The sequence below is a fragment of the Eublepharis macularius genome, chromosome 18, assembly GCF_028583425.1.
Source record: "Eublepharis macularius isolate TG4126 chromosome 18, MPM_Emac_v1.0, whole genome shotgun sequence".
Classification (NCBI taxonomy): domain Eukaryota; kingdom Metazoa; phylum Chordata; class Lepidosauria; order Squamata; family Eublepharidae; genus Eublepharis; species Eublepharis macularius.
In genome coordinates, this window is record NC_072807.1 from 7,396,144 (window position 1) to 7,417,928 (window position 21,785).

The window sequence follows — 21,785 nt, forward strand, 5'->3', positions numbered from 1 at the left end:
CACCTTGCGACGGGTCGGCTATAATCTCTGCGGCAGTTTTGGGGCCAATTCGGCTGGCATAAGACCTACATACCCAAGCATCGATTGGGGGAAGAAGCTGAGAGGAGAACTTAAAATCGAAACAGCGATTACAACCCGAGAAAAGTGAAGAGAAGGTAAAGATCATTATCTTCTGAGACGGGACAGATTGATAAAAACAGAGAGGAAAAAAAGTAGATTTTTAAACTGCAACAGACTAGTGAAAAGGAGGGGAAGACTCGGCAGGAATTGAATTTAAAAAGAGACTAAGTTTAAAGAAGTTATTAAAGAAATGGGACTATTGTTTTGAATACCTGTGGCTTTGGAGCTGTGAGAAAAAGACACCATCGCGAGATCTGCTGTGGGAAGACGGGAGACAGGAAGTGCGTAATAACAATAGAGTGGCTGGAGAGAAGCGGCCCTTGCTGGAGGGCAGGAAGTAGGGAATCGCCATTTTTGAAAGGGGAAGGGTCGCGGCTTCAGCGGAAGAGGAAGTAGGCCATCTTGGATTACAAAATCATAGAGAAACCATAGAGAAAAGACGCCCGACATTTTGGACTCTTTAAAATTTAATTTCTATAAGAAGACCGGGACATTTAAAATAGAAAAACGTTAAATTTTACGCCACGGAGTTAAGGAAGAGAGCGGATTCGTGGGAGCGAGCTAAAGCAAGCCCCACGATGTCAAAAAAAGAGTGGCAATCGGCAATAGAAAACCTGGATAAAAACCTGGACAAAAAACTTTTAGATATGATTAAAGAACTTAAGGACACGAAATTGGAGCTGATAAAAGAGGTTAAAGAGGTTACACAGACAGTAAAATCGGAGCTGTCAGAAGTGAAAAAAGGTATGGAAACAATACGAAGTGAATTACAAGGAACGCAGCAGAGAGTTAAAATAGTAGAAGACGCGATGGAGAATTTAGCAGACACGCAACAAACAGAGATGAGATTGGTGAAGGGGAGAATGTCAGTTGCAGAAACTAAACATATGGAGAAGCAGCTACGTTTTCGTGGCTTGCCAGAAGTGGAAGGAAAGTCAGCGCAAGAACAGATGACTGAGGTGTTGGCTGAGTACCTGGGGAAGGAGGAGGAGGAAGTTGTGGCTATCCTAGATGTGGCATACCGTGTGAATTCGAGAATAGCAACCCAGAGGAAACTACCAAGAGATGTGATTGTGCAGTTTACAACACGAAATATGAAAGAGAGGATTGTGACAAAACAGTTTCAAGATCCATTGGAGATTGATGGCAAGACGATTATTATAATGAAGGAACTGCCCAGATCAGTGTTACTGGACCGGAAAAAATATAAAGTGCTAATTCAGATTTTGAAGGACATGAAAATCAGGTACAGATGGGAGTTACCGGAAGGAGTGTCCTTTGAGTTTGGAGGGGCCAAAAAACGCATCAGATCTGAGCGAGAGATGGAGCGATTTATTAAGGACAATGAAAAAGACTTACCAACAAGATCATGAGTATGGAGTGTAAAGTATTATCTTGGAATGTAAATGGACTAAACTCACCGAATAAGAGGAAAAATACTTTTCACTGGCTACTAAAACAAAAATGTGACATTGTTTGTTTGCAAGAGACCCATATCAGAAAGCAGGATGTAAAATATTTAAAATCTGGAAAACTGGGCAAAGAATATGTAGCGGCCTCCAACAAGAAAAAAAGAGGAGTGGTGTTGTACATAAAAGAGGAGCTACAGCCAAAATTTGTTATGAGAGATGTGGAAGCTAGATTTGTAGCAGTGGAATGTATTTGGAATTTAAAGAGAGTGTTGGTAGTCGGACTTTATGCACCTAACGGTGCAAAAGAAAGCTTCTTTGAGGATTTAAGGAAGCATTTAGACGATCTTGCATACGACCAGATAATTCTTGCTGGAGACTTCAATGGAGTGACAGACTTGGAACTAGACAAAAAGACTACAACGGCACAAAAGAAAAGAGGACTATTACCAAAGCTTTTTTTTGAGTTGATTCAACAAGAGACTCTTGAAGATGTATGGAGGAGAGAATATCCAAAAAGCAGACAGTTTACTTTTTATTCTGCAAGGCATTCTACATTATCAAGAATTGATATGATCTGGGCCTCAAAAGACTTAGCATTATGGACTAAGGAGGTAGAAATAATGCCTATGGTAGGCTCAGATCACAACCCAATTATGTGGAAATTTGGAAAAAAGAGAAAAAGGAAAGCATGGAGAATAAATGAGGACTTGTTACAGGAAAGAGAGAATATGGAAATACTGAGAAGAGAGACAAAGTTTTTTATACAATACAACGTGAATAAAGAAGTACCAACCAATAAAGTTTGGGATGCTTACAAGGCGGTTGTAAGGGGCATACTAATGGACTTAAATGGTAGAGCAAGAAAGAAGAAAGAGGAGAAAAGACAAGAGATTGAGGAGAAAATAAAAGCCAAAGAAATACAGCTAAAAAAGAGACCAGGGAAAAAGAAGGTATACCAGGAAATTAAAATACTTCAAGAACAGCTAACAGCAATGAGCAACAAAGAATTGGAGTGGAATCTCAAAAGACTGAATCAAAAAGCGTTTGAGGGTGCTAATAAACCTGGGAAGTACCTGGCATGGCAATTGAAGAAGAAAAGGGAAAAGAAGATAATAAATAAAATTTGCGAAGATAACAAAACGTATTTGGAGCAGGCTACCATTAGTAGAGCCTTTTATAAATTTTACGCTAAGCTGTATAATAAAAAAGAAGTAAACAAAGAATCAATAGCGTCATATTTGGAGAAAACTAAACTTCCAGAAATCTCGGAAGCTTGGAGAAATAAGTTGAATAGTGAAGTAACTGACGAGGAAATAAGTAAGGCAATACAATCTGCAAATCTAGGAAAGGCGCCAGGGCCAGATGGACTTACGGCTAAATTCTATAAGACAATGGCTAATGAACTGGCACCATTCCTAAAAGAGGTGATGAATGGGGTTTTAAGGGATCAAAGGATTCCAGAAACTTGGAGTGAAGCGAATATATCATTGATCCCAAAAGAGGGCCAAGACCTGACTAATGTGAAAAATTATAGACCTATATCGCTACTCAACAATGACTATAAAATTTTTGCGAAGATATTGGCGGAGAGATTGAAGGGGTGGCTCTCGGAAGTCATAGAGGAGGAACAAGCAGGCTTTTTGCCAGACAGACAAATAAGAGACAACTTAAGGACAGTGATCAATGCTATTGAATATTATGACAAGCGTTGTGACAAAGAGGTTGGTTTCTTCTTTGTAGACGCTGAAAAAGCGTTTGACAATTTAAACTGGGATTTTATGTTTGCCACTATGGAAAAGCTACAATTGGGAGAAAGATTCATCAGAGCAATTAAGGAAATTTATAGAGACCAGACTGCAGCAATCGTGGTGAATGATGAATTGACCAAGAAATTGACGATAAGTAAAGGAACAAGACAAGGTTGCCCGTTATCTCCATTGTTGTTCATTTTAGTATTGGAGATTCTGATGATACAAATACGTCAAGATGATGAAATTCGTGGAATAAAAATAAAGGACTATTCATACAAGGTCAGAGCATTTGCGGATGACATAATGTTAATTGTAGAGGACCCATTGGAGAACATGCCAAGAGTGATAGATAAGATCAAGGAGTTTGGAGACTTGGCAGGTTTCTTCATTAACAAAAAGAAGTCAAAGATATTATGCAAAAATATGACTAAGCAGAAACAACAATTGTTAATGGAAACAACGGATTGTGAAGTAACAAGTAAAGTGAAATATTTGGGAGTCGAATTAACTGCAAAGAACATAGATCTATTCAAAAACAATTATGAAAAACTATGGACTCAGATAGAGAGAGACTTGATTAAATGGAATAGACTGAATTTGTCATGGTTGGGCAGGATTGCAGCAGTTAAGATGAATGTGTTACCAAGAGTACTGTTTTTGCTACAGACAATACCAATCATCAGAGACTCCAAACAATTTGAAAAATGGCAGAGGAAAATATCAGATTTTGTTTGGGCAGGCAAGAAGCCTCGAGTGAAAGTGAACGTTTTACAAGATGCAAAGGAAAGAGGCGGAATGCAACTGCCCAATCTGAGACTTTATTATGATGCAATCTGCCTAGTTTGGTTGAAAGAATGGATGACATTAAAGAACAAGAAACTATTAGCCCTAGAGGGATATAAAAAAATATTTGGATGGCACGCATATTTATGGCATGACAAAGTAAAGGTCAACTCGATGTTCCTGCATCACTTTGTTCGGAGAAGTCTATACATAATCTGGAAGAAGTACAGAATTTATTTACAAGAAGGAACCCCTTTGTGGGTGGTTCCATATGAGGTGATAGACCCGAGAGCTGTTGATAATGAACAACAATGTTTAACGTATAAAGAAATAACTAAAACTGAAGCATCCAAACTTAGAATAAAGACACAAGAGGAACTATCACCTAACTACGATTGGTTCCAGTATAGACAGATCAGAGACTTATATAATTCGGACTCTGTAAAGGGAGGTATACGAATAGAGAATTCGGAACTAGAGCAGACCCTTCTTAAAGAAGATAAGAAAAGAATATCCAAGGTATACCAAGTACTGTTGAAGTGGTATACCGAGGATGAGATAGTTAAAACACAAATGGTGAAATGGGCTATAAACTTTAATAAAGAAATAACAATGGAGGCATGGGAATACTTGTGGAAAACTACAATGAAGACAACGACATGTATTAATATCAAAGAGAACATTTACAAAATGATCTATCGTTGGTACATGACACCAAAGAAGATTGCGCTAGGGAATTTGAATACTTCTAATAAATGCTGGAAATGTAAGAAGCATGAGGGCTCCCTCTATCATATGTGGTGGTCGTGTGAGGTAGCCAGGCAGTACTGGGGGGAAATAATAAGAGAAATGAGTGAAATTTTACAATTTCAAATTAATAAGAACCCAGAACTCCTGCTACTGAACTTGGGAATGGAGGGAATTCCAGTCCAACACAGGACGTTGATATTTTATATGACAGCAGCAGCTAGACTTTTGTATGCGCAAAAATGGAAAGTACAAGAAGTGCCAACTATTGAAGATTGGACTTACAAATTGCTGTATATGGCTGAAATGGACAAGATGACAAGAAAACTGAGAGATCTGGACTCAGGGCAGTTCAACACAGACTGGGAGAAGCTGAAACAATACCTGGAGAAGAAATGGGAGGTGGGAGGAAAACTGTGGCAGTTTGAGAACTACTGAAGTATTGAAGTAGAGGGGGGAGACTTTACCGGGGGGAGAAGAGATAAATGTGAATTAATAAGCAGTCAGATTAATAGATTGACATATATATAGATATATATAGGTTAACAAACAGAACATAGAGAAAATAATTAACTATAAGGACTAAATATAAGGAGCGATTAACTAACAATATTTTCTTTTTTTTTCTGACAAGTTTTGTACCAAACTGAATGTCTGAAGATATAGATGGGTCAAATTGATTGACTACGTGAGGAGAGATATATAGAACTATTATAAAAAGATAGAATGAGTAATATATATAGAGAATAAGTCAAATTGTTTGATATAAACGAATGTATGATCTATATGGTTTATGATATATAGAAATACCTGAAATTGAAAAATTGGGATAAATTGTTTATCTAAGATGGAAACAAAGGCTTACAGTTTGGGCATATAATGTTAAAAATAGTTAAGGATGTACTGCTTAGAATAATGGAGAATATATATTTGTTTTAGATAGAGGAAGCTAATAAAAGTAAGGGAAAGGGGACAAAGGGTTGGAAAGCTGTTGGAAGTCAACAAAAAGGGGGGGAAAGGGAGGGGGTTAGAGATGAAAAAATTGGGGAAAATTGAATGTAAATGTGGAAATAATGGATTCTAACCCAATAAAAATTTTTCAAAAAAAAAAAAAGAAAACCGCATACAACAAGTATGGTTAGTAGAGCAACAACAAGCTATAGGGGCAAGAAGAACATCAGTAGTACCCAAAGGGGGTCGAGTGGGGGCCCCAAGTCATGGGGCTAGAGACACTCGCTGGAGACAAGGACTTTGCCTCCAATGTGACCGAAGCAGACATTTTGCGGCACAATGCCCTGCACGCATACCGGCACCTACCGCCCCCACCCCGGCGTGTCCCGTACCAGCTCCAAGAGCAAGCAGGGGAAGGGGGATACCAAAACGCAACCAACCAGAAAAAGGCTTGGAAGCAGAAGAGGTTTTAATGGAACTCGAAGTACAACTCCCGGAGAGTGAAGAAGAAGCACCCAGCCCTCAGTCGGGAAACGAGATGGATCTGTCGTAAAGAGACCCGAACGGCAGATCGAAAAGAAAATCACCCAAAACGAGGTGAGAGAAAAGGGGTCTATATTGTTTCTACCCGTAATATTAACAAACCCAAAAAGGGGAACGCACATTTGCGTAGAAGCATTGATTGATTCCGGATGTTCCAGAGATATTATAGCCCCAGCCTTAGTAAACGGATTGGGTCTGGAAACTAGAGAACTAGAAAATCCTATTATTTTTGAACAAATGGACGGATCCAACATGAATCTCGTGACATTAGAAACCGAACCCATGCCCACCGGTATGAAAAACCACTGGGAAAGGAGATGCTTTGTAATCAGTCAAGCTGCAAAATACCCTCTTATCCTCGGCAGTCGTTGGTTATGGGATCATAACCCTCACATAGACTGGACAAAAGGAACAGTGGACTATTGCACTCAACATTATTGGCAACCCGAATGGGGAAGGCCTGAACCACCACAATTAGATGTAGCCCTTCTAACTCAAGAGGATTTGAATCGCATCCCCAAGGAATATAGAGGTCTGAAACAAGCGTTCAGTGAAGAGGAGGCCGACAGTCTTCCTCCCCATTGTGCTACCGACTGCGCCATCGAGATTATTCCGGGAGAAAGTCTGCCAAAAGGCAAACTATATTCCATGAGTCCATTGGAAAGAGAAGAGCTAAGAAAGTTTATTGATAAAAACTTGGCAAGAGGGTTCATCCGTCCGGCCAGTAGCCCTCATGCAGCTCCTGTACTCTTCGTAAAGAAAAAGGATGGAGGCTTAAGACTATGCACCGACTTCAGAGGAATCAATGCTGTGTCTACAACCAATGCCTACCCCATCCCACTCATCAGAGATCTACTCAACATCGTGGCACAAGGTAAGATCTTCTCCAAATTAGATTTGAAAGATGCCTATTTTCATGTAAGAATTAAAGAGGGAGATGAATGGAAAACCGCATTAAATATGCCATTAGGACAATATGAATACCTTGTTATGATTTTCGGCTTATCTGGAGCCCCATCTGTATACATGTCCATGGTCAATGAAGTATTGCACAAATATTTATATAAAGGAGTGGTCGTTTACCTATATGATGTGTTAATTTACTCGAAAACAAAGGAGGAACATGTAAAATTAGTGCGAGAAGTGCTGACCACTTTAATGTGCCACAAACTCCGTATCAAACTCTCTAAATGTGAGTTTCATAAAACGGAATTGGATTACTTAGGCTACCGTATATCCGGGCAAGGGCTAAAAATAGATCCTGCCAAAATACGAGCAGTACAACATTGGCAAACTCCTTCTACTCGAAAACAATTGCAATCTTTCCTGGGATTTGCCAACTTCTATAGAGACTTCATAGAGGGTTTCGCTCAAATTGCCCTTCCACTAACGGAGCTCCTCAAAACTAAAGATAAAGGGGAACAAGCAAGAAAACCCACCTCCAAATTAGACTGGAGCCCACAATGCCAAATAGCCTTTGAGAAACTCAAAGCTAAATTTACACCTGAGCCCGTTTTACAACACCCTGATGAAAATCGCCCGTTCATAGTGCAAGTCGATGCCAGCGATGCGGCAATAGGAGGGGTGCTGCTGCAAAAGCGGGAAAATGGAAAAGCCAAACCATGTGCATATCTCACTAGAAAATTTTCTGAATCTGAAAGGCATTGGAATGTATGGGGAAAAGAAGCCTTTGCCGTTAAAGTAGCTCGTACAGTATGGCGTCACTGGCTTGAAGGAGTCAGGCACCCTTTTGAGGTTTGGACCGATCACAAAAACTTAGAAGCACGAAAAAGCCCTAGACGCCTTAACGCCAAACAACTCCGATTTGCGGAATTCTTTTCCAAATTTAATTTCACCCTCAACTTTCTACCGGGGAAAACTAACTTCTTAGCTGACGCTCTCTCGCGCATGCCCCAACATCAGAGCAAGAGGGAGGAAACCATTGACACAGTATTCACTCCCCACCAACTAGGAGGAGTGGTTACTACTCGCAGCCAAACTGCGCAAACTCAAGCAGAAGAGAAGGGGTGGAGAGCAAAAGTGAAAAGCGAGGTGGAAAAAGGGGAGGGAGCGCCCAAAGCAAAAATATCTCAAACGGCGGAGGGAGACTGAGTTAAAGAAGATAAACTGTATATACCAGCCAGTCTCCGAAAGGAAATTCTACAGCATTGTCATGATGCCCGCACCGCGGGTCATTTCGGTTACCTAAAAACCCTCCACTTAATACAGAGACAATTTTGGTGGCCTGGAATCAGAAAAGATGTATCCCAATATGTATCTTCATGCCCAACCTGTATAAGTGCCAAAACTAGAAAAGGGAAACCACCAGGACTTTTACAACCACTGGAAACCCCCAATAGACCCTGGGAAGTAATTTCTATGGACTTTATTACAGATTTACCTCCCTCCAAGGGTTGCTCCTGTATTTTAGTGGTCGTGGATTTGTTTTCCAAACGAGCACATTTCATCCCCTGTACAACCATTCCCACCGCCAAAAAACTAGCTGAAATATTTATGAAACACATTGTGAAGCTGCACTCTTTTCCTTCTAAGGTGATATCGGATCGCGGCGGACAATTCGTTGCCAACTCTTGGCAGGAGCTACTACAGTTAACTGGAATGGTACAAAGAATCAGTTCCGCTTTCCATCCGCAAAGTGACGGACAATCGGAAAAAACTAATCAAATATTAGAGCAATTTCTCCGCTGCTATATTAACTTTCAACAAGACAACTGGATGGAGCTTCTTCATTTTGCCGAATACTCTTATAACAACACAGTCCACAGTTCAACCGGTGAAACCCCCTTTAAAATTGTACACGGCTACGATGGCAAAGCATTCCCCTTTGAACTGCCCGAGAAAAAACAACCCAAGGGAGATCTTCATCAATGGTGGACTACCCTCAGTGAACAGTAGACAGCCATCCAAACTGCTCTAAACAAAGCAAAAGCAGACTATAAAAAATATGCAGATCGCCACCATACGAAACAATGGGAATTGCACCCAGGAGACAAAGTATACATATCAACAAAGAACCGTAGGATGGATCAAACCAACAAAAAGCTTGCTTTAAAATATTTGGGACCGTTTGCTGTTAAAAGAGTGATGAATCAAGTGACTGTAGAAATCAATCTTCCAAAGAACTTACGCCACGTCCACCCAACGTTTCATGTCAGTCTCTTAAAAAAGGCTCCTGCACCAGATAAATGGCATCCATCACCAGCCACCCCTATTCCCACCATAATCAATGACCAAGTGCACTACAAAATAGATGAAATTCTGGACTCTAAAATCAGATATCACAAACTGTTTTACTTAGTTCACTGGAAAGACTTTGAGGAAGGGTACAAAAAATGGGTAGAGTCCATCCATGTGAAAGCCCCCAGACTTATTAAACAGTTCCATCAAGCATATCCGAACAAACCGGGGGGAGAGGGGTCTTAAGGGGGTCAGAATGTCAGAAACTGTTTAACCTCAGTAACGCCATGTTTAATCCTGTAGTGTTTAGTCTTCTTTCTCTCCAGGCAACACCTGCAAGGAGCCGATTCCATGGGAAAGGATACTGTCTTATCTGCTGTCTCGACCTTGGCCAGCTCAGCGCTCCTCTGAGAAGTTCTGCTGTATGAACTCAGGGGGGAGGGAGGCTGGGCTCTGGGAGTGTGAATTGTAACAACCTTTACTCTATGATTCATTCCTAACAATGCTTTGCTCGGCCAGGATCTCTAATCCTGGAATATGTACATCTGGGCTTGAATGCTATCTTTCACAATAAACCTTTTGAAATCAAAAGACCTTGTCTTCTTGCAGAAGGGAGTGAAACAGACTATCAAGTCTGGAACGGCATAGCCTGACACCTACTACAGAACTTTGGTTTACAAAAATCTGGAACCATTTGATAATGGAAAAAATAACTGACAATCTACATCAGACGGAATATCAATCTTCGGGATCAAACTTCTGGGAAAAATGGATCCCATTTTACAAATTCATAGAAGCAAGAGATCTGCAACCTCCCTCTTCATACCACTCATTGTTGATGTATTAAAGTTGAAGCACTGTGTTAATATTTGTAAATGCAATGTATTATATTGGTTTGTTGTTTGATTATTGTTACAGTTCTAAAATTGAAGAAAAATATTTTAAAAAAAAAGAAAAAAAAGAAAAGACAAGTATACCTCACATAAGGGAGTGGCTACTTTTGGAACCAGAACTCTCGTTGGATAAAGCTATAATGATAGCAACCCAAACTGAGGCAGCTTTGAATGAAACTAAGATGATAAGTTTGGGTGCTGGAGATGGAGTACAAAAGGTGGAACTGTTGCAGAAAGTGGCAAAACAGAGTCAAGACTAGAGATGGGCACAAACCGCATTACGAGTATCAAAAACCCACAAAAATGGCGATCGCGCGTTTGTGACCTAGCAGATCGTGATTGTCCACGGCCAACCACATTGCTGCCCTCACTGGGAATACCAAGGCGCTCCACTTTGGCCTGGCGGGCGGGCACATGGGGGTGCTGCCAGTGAGCGGGCAGACCCCCTGCCTCCTCCCCGTGCCCGCCAGGCCTGGCAGCCACCGGCTTCAACCACCATTCCTGTATCGCTGGGATCAGCTGTGCACCCCGCTGTGTTTTCCACGATCCATGATCCATGATCCGGGTTCGGGGACGGGAGATGGTCATTGCTGTTTGGGAATTCAGGATCGAGGTCCACACCAAACCACGATCCGTTGGTTCGATGATTTTTTTTGGTTCGTGCCCATGTCTAGTCAAGACACTGCAAAGGAGTTGAAGGAACATGCTGAAAAGTTAGGAAGCCAGCAAAATAGAATGTCAACAAAAATGTGTTTTTGTTGTGGCTCTATACAACATCTAGCAAATTATCCTAGGTGCCCTGCAAAAGGAGTACAGTGTAACCATTGTAAAAAGATTGGACATTTCTCTAAGGCTTGTTATAATTGCCAGAGTAATTATCAGGTGCATGTAATCCAAGTACCTGATGTAAAAATTTTGAATGTGGATGGGAGTAGATCTGTGTCTGAAGCAAAAAGTATTATGTGCACTGTTAAGATATCTGTTAATCCCTTGGAAGGGGGTCAGGAAATGGAGTTGATGTTAGATACTGGTTCAGCAGTTTCTATATTACCAGAGGCACTCTATTTGAAATACTTTGGGAGTGCATCATTAGTGGAACCAAAATTGCAGTTGGTATGTTATTTAAAGAACCAAATACCTTTATGTGGTTGTCTACCTGCTGAAGTGCGTTTTGGTGCATGTTGTGCACTTATAGAATTTTATATTGTACCTAATGGTACTCCAGTACTTGGCAGGGACTTGCTTGCTGCATTCAATCTGATGGTAGTGGATGGATGAATTATGGCCCCACAATTGGAGGTTGAACCAATAGGGAGAGTTGTGAGTAGACATGGGCATGAACAGCATTACGAATGGAAAAAAACCAATGAACAGGCCGCTTGGCTGCTTGTGAACGATGCGCCATTCCAGCCAAACAGGTGTTTGGTGCAAGCCTTGTTTGTTGTGCTTGGCCGCCGTTCGGGAAGCTACACACTCAGGCGCCTTCAATCAATTGCCTTGGCATTGGAGGGGGGGAGTGCCTGAACTCTGTCTGGACTCCCTCTGTCGCCCCAGACAGCCCAATCAAAACCCAACTTACCTTGATGGGCAGGTCTTCCTTCCAAGCGTGGAGCTGCAAATCAGTTACAATTGGTAATGTGGGAGCAGACACCAGGGGGGAGGGAGGGAGGAGGCGGGTGTTCTGTGACCATGGAAACTCCAATCTCATCCCTGCAAACCCTGTTAGGCAGTTCTGACTGCCAACCACAGGCCTCCTGCGTTTCTCAATGAGTCCTCAGCTTATAAAAGGGCACTGCGCTTCCAGTTCTGGTTTCACTTTCAGCAAGCAGTGGAGTGGGTCAGAGCTGTTAATAGCGTTTTGGGAGAGAGACAGGGAGAGTGCATTGGAGCTGGGCTTTTCTTCTGTGTGTGGTGGGTGGCATAGGGAGCTATCCCCTCTGGTTCCAGGGCTGCTTCCAGGCCCTGGGGCCAAGCTCAGTGGGCACCTTGGCTGAGGGCTCATCCTGTTTATTAGTGCCTGATCTGGTCAGGTGTCGGTGAGTGCTGGGCTAGGGCTCTACCCCCTCCCTCTGGTTCCAGGGCGGCTGCCGGCCCTGGGGCCAAGCTCAGTGGGCACCTCAGCTGAGGGCTCACCCTGATTATTATTAGTAGTAGTATCAGTATCAGACAGTGCCAGATCTGGTGGTCAGGCTTGTGGGTGTGCTGGGCTAGTGCTGTAGCCTGAGCTTCCGGTTCCAGGGCTGCTGCTCTCATGTCTGACTGTGCCCATTCATGCATGCCAATAATATTTGCTGTCAACTGTATACCTTATGCTGTCAAGGGTGAATCCAATTTGTATGCCTGGGTATAATCTTGTTGCTAGCATTCCAATGAAGTCTCACTCATTCCCAGGAGGCCAGGTGTTTACCAGTTGGAGGTTTCCTGCTAATGTTATGTCTTCTCTTTCTCTCTCCCTCTGTAGCTGATAGCACAGTAATGCAGACTGTTCTCACACATATCAAACAGCACCAAGTTGTTTGGAATAAGGGAGGGGGGATCGAGCAAGGGTAGAAGAGGCTTGTAATTTTCCTATGTAACCATTCTGGTCAACTTTCTACTGGAGCTGCTTAGGTCTTTCCTTACTCCTAAGTAGACCTTTGGATTTGATTATGGAAAGAACTGGTTTCTGAATAAAAGTCCTTAAACTAAGAACAAGTGTCTTATTACAATGAACCAGGGATCTGTCTGCTGTAGTCTATAATCCAGAGCCTGACAGCAGTCAGGCCCTGGGGCCAAGCTCAGTGGGCACCTTGGCTGAGGGCTCACCCTGATTATTAGTGCCTGATCTGGTCAGGTCTCTGGGAGTGCTGGGCTAGGGCTCTACCCCCTCCCTCTGGTTCCAGGGCTGCTACCAGGCCCAGGGGCCAAGCTCAGTGGGCACCTTGGCTGAGGCCTCACATTATTATTAGTTCCTGATCTGTTCAGGTCTCTGAGAGTGCTGGGCTAGGGCTCTACCCCCTCCCTCTGGTTCCAGGGCTGCTGCCAGGCCCTGGGGCCAAGCTCAGTGGGCACCTCGGCTGACGGCTCACATTATTATTAGTGCCTGATCTGGTCAGGTCTCTGGGAGTGCTGGGCTAGGGCTCTACCTCCTCCCTCTGGTTCCAGGGCTGCTGCCAGGCCCTAAGGCCAAGTTCACTGGCCCCCTTGGCTAAGGGCTCACAGTGTTCTCTCCTTTTCTGTCCTCCTTAATTCTAGTTTGGTGGCACAATGAGTCTTCTTGTTGTGTTGGCGCCAAGGGTGGTTATGGGGTGAAGTGCAAAGGCAGTCCTCCTGGTTTACTTGTGGAAAGCAGTACTGGGTGTGGCTTTGGGGCAGCAGAGAGTACTCCCGCTCAACCAGATTCACCTGTGTGGGCTGTGGAGGAGGCCAAAGAGGTCTTTCCGCTGGGGGGAGAGGATCTCTCTCAACATTTTGAGGAGGAGGTGGGTGACTGATCCCTGGAGGAATGGTTTGTGTTTTATGAAAGATCCCTCCTGTCACCATCCCAAACTCTTGGTGGTGTCCCCGCCTGCAGTCCACCCCTCACTCCGTCGGCCGTGGCCAGCTCCGCAGAGCAGTCTGTGACCATTCATCCTCCTTCCCCTGGGACAGTTAGTGGTCAGCGTTTCAATGCCTCCATATGGAGGCACTTTCGGGCCCTTCCTAATAACCCCCATGTGGTGCGGTGCTGTGCCTGTGATGTCCTGGTGCGCAGGGGCAAAAACCTGAAGCACCTGTCATCGATGGCCCTGACTCAGCACCTGAAGATGCACCTCCTGAGCCTGTGGTCTCCATCCTCGCCCAGCGAAACATCTGTTGGGGAGAGAAAGGGGGTGACTAGCTCTTCTGAGCGGGGATCAGTGGGATGGTCACCTTGCCCTGAGGGTGACGCTGGTGGGAGTGGAGTGCTCAGGCAGGCCGTGCTTGTGGAGGTTGTCCCCTCGGGGTCTGGGACAGCAGCGCTGCTTAGATTGACGAGGTTGAGGGTTCAGGATGTGGGACTTCATGTCTTGGCAGAGACGATTGCCCTACATGACTTGCCCATATCCATCGTGGAGTGTGTGGGCATCCACAGGCTACCAAAGCATATTGCCCCTTGGTTCTCCATGCCATTGCTGCACACCCTTGCCCGTCGAGTCTGGCGGGTATCTTGAATCAGGACTGGCACGTTTGTGTCAGGTTTAGCCAGGCCCACTCCCAATGCTAACAGGCTTCTGAGGCCTTGCTAGGCCTTCCTAGCACAGCCAGATTATCATGTGAAGGCAGAAAAGTGGGTGATGCTGGTGGCAGCTTCCTTTGGGCGCTTGTGCAACAGCTTAGGAGCTGTTGCACACATGGTTGAGCCACACAATGGCCCTATCCATTGCAAATGCTGTGCCTTCTGAGCAGGGGGGAATGGGTCCCTCGACTCATGTCCTTCCTGCAAAGGCAGGAACGTGGCTTATGTCAGCTGCTGCTGCTGTCCCATTTCTCTCTCCCCCTCTCTGGAACCACTCTGACCCTTCCAAGCAATGTCTCCTGTCCCGTTCATCTTGTCCTTTCCATAAAGGGAGGAAGGTGGTTGATGTCTGATGGTGCCACCCAAACTGTTATGAGTAGTGCCCGTATTGTCTGCACAGGTGAGATGTCTCAGAGCAGTGAGGAACTGCTCTGGCCCCTCTCATTTCTCGGGGCTGCTGGTCCCTCTTTCTACCTCTCTCTCTGTGGAACCACTCCGACCCTTATGAATGAACTCTCCTGTCCTGCCTATCCCCTTCTTTCCATGAAGGCAGTATGGCGGGTCATGTCAGCTGCCACTTCACGAGGGGCTATCCTGTTACTGATCCCTCCTTGGTCACGAGGGACAGCTCAGTTGTGATCACACAGCTGATTGTACCATATAGGGATACAGTTGGTTACACAGCATGGTAGCTCCCCTGTCAACGGGACTGACTGGACCCCTTTGAGCCGGGGGGGAATGTGTCCTGGGCCGCGACTCCTGTCCTTTCCACTAAGTCTGGAAGGTGGGTGATGGCAGCAGCTGCTGCTGCCCTATTTCTTCCTCTCCCTTTCTGGGACCACTCTGACCCCTCCCAACTACTTCTCACTTGGGAGCTTTCCAGTTCCCGGTCCATATTTCTCCCTCCCAGGTACTGCCACAAGTTTCTTCCTCACCATTTGCACCACCCTGTCCCCTCCTTTCCATGATGGCAGGGAAGTGGTTGATGCCAGCAGCCGTTGACGGATTGGGGTCTTCCAGGCCCTGTCACAGGATCTTCCAGGTGTGGCTCATCACCACGCCTGGAACCCCTGGGTCCTCCTCTCCCACCCTGACCACTTTGTGTTCCCTCTTTCCTCCTCTCCCTCTCAGGTACTGCCATGAGTCCCTTCCCCAACACTTGCACCACCCCATCCCCTCATTTCCGTGATGGCAGGGAGGTGGGTGATGCGTGCAGCTGCTGATTCGGGGTCTTCCAGGCCCTGTCGCAGGATCTTCCAGGTGTGGCTTGTCACTGCACCCAGAACCCCTGGGTCCTCCTCTCCCACCCTGACCACTTCGTGTTCCCTCTTTCCTCCTCTCCCTCTCGGGTACTGCCATGAGTCCCTTTCTCAACACTTGCACCACCCTACCCCCTCATTTCCATGATGGCAGGGAGGTGGGTGATGCCTGCAGCCGCCAATTCGGGGTCTTTCCATCCCCATCACAGAATCTTCCAGGTATGGATCATCGCCGCAGCCAGAACCCCTAGGTTGTCCTCTCCCTGACCACCCAGCGGCTGCAGTCATGAACCACCTTGCTGCGTAGGCAGATGCTTTGTCCACCTCTGACCCAGAGGCTTGGCAGGTGGGCACATGGGGTGCTTCCAGCGAGCGGCCAGACCCCCTGCCCCCTGAGGGGAGGTGGCACGCCACCACCTCCCCGAGCTCGCCAGGCCCGGTGACCACAGTCTTCACCCACCTTGCTGCATAAGCAGATGCTTTCTCCGCCTCTGACCCAGAGGCCTGGCAGGCAGGCACATAGGGGGTGCTGCCAGTGATAGGCCAGACCCCCTGTCCCCAAGAGGGGAGGCGGCATGCCTTCAGGACCACTGCATGGGGAACAAGTGAACTGGGAAGGGTGGCTCCATTTGTGTTGATTGGGAGTTTCCTGGGGCATCGAATTTGGGAATGTATAACTCCAAGATCCATACTGCAATCTTGACCAAACTTGGGTGATGGCTGAAGAAGAGCCTGCTGCACATTCCCTGTGAATATGGGTTCTCTGAGTGCTAAGGCCACTCTGGTGCCGACGAACACCGAAGACTGAACACGTTCATTAACGGGACATGTTCGGTTCCTGTTGGCTGTTCGTATTCATCGTCGGAAATGAACACCGAACAGCCTCTTCAGGTTTTTTTCCTGTTCAAGCCCATGTCTAGTTGTGTGTGGGGATACTTCCATATAGGAAGTTGGCTGTGCAAAGGGATTTGTTCATAAAGTGAGTCCTAATGTGGTCCCTGTGCAACAGCAGTTACAACTACTGCCATTTGCTGTTAGAGGAGCTGTGTCAGAGGAACTTAAGAAACTGGTGCAGAAGGATATTATTGAAGAGGTGGACTCTTCAGAATGGGTCTCGCCCATAGTGGTGGTACGAAAGAAAGATGGAAGCATACGTCTGTGTGTAGATTTAAGAGAACCAAATAAGGCTGTTGTGATTGACAATCACCCATTTCCACATATAGAAGAAGTGTTTTCTGAGTTGGCAAGGTCAAAGATGTTCTCTACTTTGGATTTGCAGAGTGCATACCATCAAGTTATGCTGCATAAAGAAGGTAGAGACCTTACAGCATTTATTATGCATGATGGATTATTTAGATTTAAATGTGTTCCATATGGATTGGCTTCAGCCCCTGCTGCCTTTCAGAGGATGATGAAGGCAAGAAAAGCTCATAGAGCACCGTGATATACTAACTAGTCACAATGAAACACAAATAAAGAAACTGAATGTTCATTAGTGCAAGCAAAACATCATAATACAGCTACAGCTGCCAATACACATAAGGCACGGAAAAAGAGTCAATTGAATGACAATAAAGTGCAAAGTGCAAAAATACAATAAATGCAATTCAAAGTAACCATGCCAGGTACAAATATATGAAAATGTAACAGTCAAACTGGAAATGTTCAAAAATGGAGGTATTCACTAAGTCCACTCAGGGTCCAAATGAAGATAAGTAAAAGAACATTGAGGCAATACAAAGAACAATGATTGTAGTAACCACGACGGAGGTACCGGTGTGTCCACCCGTTTCCTGTTCTCTTCTTCCTGGCAGTTACCACTCTATAAACATTAATATAAACAATTAACAGCAATGTCTTTTCTTACAAACCCATACACATACCATGAAGTGAATGAACTTACATGTAGCAGTTCTATTCAAAGTACACAGCATAACACATCATCTCCAAATAGTAAAGAATGAAAAAGAAGCACTGCCGGGCACAAGCCCCAAATATTAATAAAGAGCTTCAGCTGTAGAGCTGATAAGAAAAAGCTCAGCAGTTAAAGTGACAGTGCCAGCTATACAAAATGATGTATCAAGAGTCCTGCTACTCTTAACTAGAGATGGGCATGGACAGGAAAAAAACGGACATGATGTTCGTTGTAGGTTGCCATCCACGAACAGGGATTCACAAACATCAACGGACATGACATGTTCACTACCATGTTTGTAGTTGGAGGTTCATGGAAGACAGAACAGCCTCCTTGGGACTTAGCTGAACTTGAGCCGGGGAAAGGAGAGTCCATGGGTTCTCCCCCTCTCATGTCATTTTGTCTTCACAGTGGCAAAAACTGGACTGTCTGCTGGAAGCTACTTTGAGGGGTTACAAACTGGACTTCCCAGTGTCCAATACCCACCACATTTGCAGCGGACATAGTCCTCACTGTCCTCTGAAGACCCCCCAAGTTTCAGAGAGATTGGACCCTGGGAAAACCATGATCCATGGGCCCCTCCCTTTCCTGTCATTTTCTTTTCATAGTGGAAAAAACTGGTCTGCTTGAAAGCTACTTTGAGGGGTTACAATCCAGAAGGAAAGGCAGAAGGAGTTCAGACAGAGTTCAGACAGTCCATGCATATGTTGCTAGGGGAATTGATTGAAAGGCACCAGACTGTCTGTCTTTACGAACGGCTGACGGACACCAGGAAGAGGGCTTGGAATGAACACTGTTCGCCGGGAATGGGGCCTTGCGAACAGCGGATTGGGCTGTTCGTGGCTTTTTTTTGTTTATATTGCTGTTCGTGCCCATCTCTACTCTTAACCACTACACCTGGCCTGGCCTGCTCTTCTCTGCTCATAAATTAACATCTCAATTACAGACCAAAGCAGGTGTGAGTCACAAAAGAGATACATATAGGATGTATTGAATGAGTCACTAAAATGCAAAGATGTGGAAATAATGACTAGGCTGGTGACAAAATGAATGACTCTGCGAAAGAAAACAATGAAGGTATAAATCAATGGAGGGAGGCCTTGCTAGCACATTCAGGCCCATATATAAAGGCTGCAGCAGTGCCCTTGCTGGCTTCCTATGCTGGGAATTGCTCATCAGGTTAGAGACTGTGGTTTTATTGCTCAGAGAATGTCTCTGTAATAGCTGTTGGTTTTCTTATAACAGCTTTGATCTCTCAGCCACTTGGTTTGGATGGATTATCCTGCTCCAGCCATTGATTTATACATCTCTGTGCTATTTAACTCCCATGTTGCTGATATTTGTTTCCAACCCCTTCTGTTTTTTGCCCCCTACACCCTTCCAGTCTCCTCCACCCATTATATGTATATAAAGACAAGCATCCTGACTGACTCATCAGCCCAACCCGCTGGACCTAGAAATGTGAAATTTGGGCAGGACGTTCCTTTTGTGATGTAGGGGCTCACTAAGAAGGGATTTTAAGAAATTTGCCTCCTAAGGGGGTAAAAAGGGGTAAAATGTATTTTCCCATAGGGATACAGCTTCCCTGTGTGGCTGGCAGGGTACTCCCCCCCCCCCCGCCAACTGCCACTCTTCCATGAAGTCATTTGCATATGCAGCCTTGATTAGTCATCTCTCCAACATCTAAAGAGTATATACTTGCTATTGGGAATCACTGAATGTGTCCTGAGGTAAAAATACACCTCCCAGTCTGCCTCTCTAGGGTTGCCAATCTCCCTGTGGGGCCTGGCTTTCCTGTATGGCTGGCAGGCTGATGGGTCAACTGTGGAACTGTGTTCTGAGGTAAAAATCAGGCAAAGGAAACTGCAGGCAGTTAAAGAAAGACAGGACAAGACTCCTGAATAGGGGTTTTATATAAAAGTCAGTATGGTATCTGAGTTTTAAAATGTTCATGAGGAGATGGTGCACAACCTTTCTTACTGCCACCAAGAAGTCTTCTGGCAGATGTCGTGCAAGATATACCGATGCTAAAAGGAAGAAGCAACTTAGAGATGTGGCAAAGAAATATGCACATCATACTCCTGCAGTACAGTGAGCAGCAGTGGCAAAGTACCAGTAAGTCCCGAGTCCAAGGGAAACGTGACCATCCCTGCAGGCCTGAACACAGTAGTAGCGACCCTAGCAGATCTAACAGCCATGATATCGTCACTATCAGGGAGAAGTCCATGGGCGGGCTGTGCAAGCATGTCATTCTGACCCCCAAGAACGACAAGGCTACCATCATTAATGAAACACAACTTAACTCCCTCGAAAGGGCAGAAATGGAGTACTGATCTGTGGACTAAGTGGTGCAAATGGATGATGTGGTACATTACCCTGTGGAGTTCCTCAACATGCTCAACCCACTGGCTTCCCAGCCCACAAGCTTCTCCTCCAAAGTGGGTGGAAACCACCAACAGGTCCTTCAGCAGAAAACAAAAAGTTGTAGGTATTTTTCACTTTATTTATTGCACTACAATCTTTTCCTTTAAAAAATGTCTTCAATAAATGTTACATTTAGAAATTCACTTCATCAGTTTTTGGTATTAATACACTCCACTTTATTCAAACACTTTTGTGAAGCTTGGGTACTATGATATTATGCTACAAAACCAACTCAACCCCCCCAAACAAAAATGTTACACACCCATAAATATTATAACTGGATTTAAAGTAGTTAAATGCCATAGCGAAGCACAGGCATCAAGCTAGGCTATATATATAAAGACAAGTGTCCTGACTGACTCATCAATGCCCAGCCCAAACCCCTGGACCTAGAAACGTGAAATTTGGGAAGGATGTTCCTTTTGTGGTGTAGGGGCTCACCAAGAAGGGATTTTAAGAAATTCGCCCCCTAATGGGGTAAAAGGGGTAAAATGTGTTTTCCCACAGGGATACAGCTTCCCTATATGGCTGGTAGGGTCCTCCCCCCCCACCTACTGTCACTCTTCCATGAGGTCATGGAGTAAATACTTACTATTGGGAGTCACTGAATGTGTCCTGAGGTAAAAATACACCTCCCAGTTAGAGTTTCCAATCTCCCTGTGGGGCTTGGCTTTCCTGTGTGGCTGGCAGGCTGAAGGGTCAGCTGTGGAACTCTGTGTTCTGAGGCAAAGGAAAATACAGACAGTTGAAGAAAGACAGTACAAGACTCCTTAATAAAAGTCAGTATGGCACATTTTGTGCCCTGCTCAAAAATCCCCACTGCACGGAAAGTAGCAAACCTCTTTATGCAACATGTAGTACATTTGTATTCTTTCCCAATCAAGGTAATCTCCGACAGGGGCCCCCAGTTCATTGCCACCTTTTGGCGGGAGTTGCTCAAGGTTATTGGAATTGAACAGGGTCTGAGTTCAAGTCATCACCCACAGAGTGATGGACAAAGTGAAAGAACAAATCAGATATTGGAACAGTTTCTAAGATGCTATATCAATTATCAACATGATAACTGGATGAGGTCAGGAGGTTGGCATCTACCTTCCTCCCCCCCTTTCAGGGGGATGAGACAGCTGCAGGTTCTCTTCCCTTTCAGAGGATATTTAGCCTGGAGTGCCGACAAGTCGACTTTGAGTGCCTAGGTTCTCACAGGCCAAATGTCCAACCCCAAGAAAGGGGGGGGGCAGTAGTTTTAACTACATGTACTACTGTTTGTTGATAGTGTGTCATTCCTAACAAAGTCTTTGTTATACCTTGAACTAGATTTTTATAATAAATTTTCAATAAATCAACCAGTGGATTTTTTTGGTAAAATATCTTGGCAGGGTCCTTAGAAGTACGGTACGGTACGGTACAGTATGATGGAGATTCCTACAGCATTACCTGGAAGTGATATCATTCTTCAAACCTCCATTGGCAGTCACATCCTCCATTACATTCTAAGAATTTCTGCAGTCTCTATGGCTGTGAGGGAACTAGAAAAGTTCCTTAAAGATAAAGC